The sequence below is a fragment of the Arachis ipaensis genome, chromosome B04 (genome assembly GCF_000816755.2).
Source record: "Arachis ipaensis cultivar K30076 chromosome B04, Araip1.1, whole genome shotgun sequence".
NCBI classification, from domain to species: Eukaryota; Viridiplantae; Streptophyta; class Magnoliopsida; order Fabales; family Fabaceae; genus Arachis; species Arachis ipaensis.
In genome coordinates this window covers 3,350,250-3,353,203 of record NC_029788.2, presented here as the reverse complement: position 1 = coordinate 3,353,203, position 2,954 = coordinate 3,350,250, and positions in this window count along the sequence as shown.

Genomic DNA, 2,954 nt, shown 5'->3' with positions numbered 1-2,954 from the left:
ATTGAAAATGAATATTAATATAATGAATAAAAAATTATTTAAAAAATATGGACAAATAAGTCTCTGTCTATTTTTTAATCTGACAGCATTTTTTGTTTAGAGTTGAGGAAGAAACAATCACAGAAACCGCATTGTGTCAGGAAATAAAGAATAAGAACCGAAGTGAATTGTTTTTTTCTTGAGGATCGCATTGTCATTCTAAAAAATGAATAGAGATCGAATTAATAGTTAACTCTAATAAGTATGGAGCTTTTTCATTTTCTCTCTTTTTACCTCAATGTTTCTCATTTTTTCTCTTTCTTCCTTAATGTTTCTCATTATTATTATTATTATTATTATTATTATTATTATTATTATTATTATTATTATTATTATTATTATTAAATAGTTTTTCAATTTTCAAGTAATTATCACCTTATTTATATGCATACATGGTCAACATTGGTTGTCAGAAACTAAGAATAGAAAGAATTAAAAAAATCCAAAATTTAGTATTTTATGAACATATTATAAGTTATTATTAACTTTCGACCTTGATCCAACCCTATAAATATGCGTGAGAAGTCCTCAATAGAAACCATTAAAAGAGAAAATATTTTATTTGTGACTTCAACCTAGCCTGTAATTTTAAATCCAAAAATTAGAAGACATGATGAAAATTGCAACAAAGATAACATTTGTGATGATTCTTCTTGCTTTAGTAGTCACCAATGGTAAGTATTTTTCTTTTTATCTAGTATTTTTTTTCTTTCAATATCTAAATTATTGTATTACCAAAGATCAATTAATCTTGTTTACAACCTCCCTTAGCATAATTTTTAATCACAATCTATTACTTAATTACAACTGATGAACAAATTAATCACAATTTATTACTAACAAATTTGAGATCCTGTATTATATATTTATATTATTACCAAACCCTCTAATCCTCTTGACCCCTTTCTAAAAAAAAAAAGCATAATATTTAAATAAGGTAGGTAGATTGAAAAGTTTGATTATTTTATTCTTGTCAACATTACGTCATTGACTATTCTCTTGATTAATTAACATTTAATTCTAATATATCAAAAGATATTTTACCTCATATATTTTTTCAGAAAAAATTTATCTCAACCAACAATTAATTATAACTGCATAAATAAATCATAATTGATTACCAACAAATTTGAGATCTGCATTATATTTTTACCAAATCCCTTAGTCATTTTGGTTCCTTTCAAAAAAAAAGGAAAAACTATTTAAGTAATCAAATTGAAATTTTTATGATTTTATTCTAGTGAACATTATTAAGTCATTCACTTTTCTTTTAATTAATTAAGATTGTAGTCTATCAAAAGATATTTTACCTATTATATTTTTTTTTTACCTAAAGAATGTTATAAATAAATCAAATCTACAGTAGTTATTATTATTATTATTATCAAATAATTTTTCAATTTTTAAGTAATTTTCACTTTATTTATATGCACACGTATTAATGAGAGAATATGGTCAACTTTGGTTGTTACAAACTAAGAATAGAAAGAATTAATTATAAAAGATCCAAAATTAAGTATTTTATGAATATATTATAAGTTATTATTAACTTTTGACATTAATCCAACTTTATAAATATGCATGAGAAGGCCTTGATGGAAGCCATCAAAAGGAAAAAAATATTTTGTTTGTGATTTTAACCTAGACTGTATTTTTAAATTAAAAAAATTTGAAGATATGGTAAAGATTACAACAAATATAATATTTGTATGGATCCTTCTCACTTTAGTACACTGTAAGAAAATTGGCAGATAACGGCGGTTATTTAATAACGATTTTATTAAACCGTTGCTAAATACAATTTGCCAGCAGTTTTTGTGGCCATTTTAAGAGACGCTACCAAATAGTCATATTTTGTAGCGGTTCTCGTAGCGATTTGAGGGGACGCTGCTAAATAATATCATTTTGCAACAGTTTTTTTGTAACCCCTACTAAATGTCCAGTTATTAAATACATTGATACTCGTTTTGCAGCGATTTTTTTTCAACTGCTGCAATATTTTTTTTAAGTTGAATTTTTTTTGTATAAACATTATTGCCTTCTTATAACTGTTCTAAACAATGATGTTTTTAATTAGAACAAAAATATTATACTTTTAGTTAAACTAACAATGTGATTTTTTTTTTCAAAAAACTATATAACGGGTTTTAATAAAATATTTATTTGAAACATTATCTATTAAAAATAATATTAATTTCTAATAAAAACTTTTTAAAACCAATCCAGGCACATTTAATTTTTTCTTCTTCCTCTATGTATGTGTTCATTAAAATATTGTAAATTGTTTATGATAATCAAATTATATTAGTAATGATTCTTTTTTTTAATCTCTTTGTAGGGTTTGGTCTCCCAAAAATATCAAGAAAGGTGGTGCCTCAAAGAGATTGTCGTAGTGATTGTGAAGATTTTATATTTCTTTGTCATCCGAAAATTGCTATGTGTGTGAATGGATCTTGTGTGTGTATAGGGTTAGACAATAACAATTCAAGCACAAAACAAGAACGCCACGATGACGTAGATGGTGAAAAATCAAAACTATTAGCCTAGTATATGCTTACCGTTATGAATTCGTATGTGCGGCTTGTGACCTATATACAGGGACGGACGCAGTAACAACAATGAGAGGACACTTTTTTTCATTGTGTTTTTATTTTTTTTGTTAAGTATAGTTATATATAACTGCTCTTATTTTAAATTTTAAATAATTCTATTATAAATAAATTAAATTTAATTAGCTAAAGTTTTAAATTTATTTTTTATTATTTTGACTATTATTTAATCTAATCAAATTTAATTTTTGTATTGTCACTCTTTTATTTCCTTAAAATTTCTTTTTATTTTTATATTTTCAACTTTTCTTTTTTATTTCTTATCTTGTGGTCATCTTCTCTTCATCAAAAAGTAAATTTTAAATT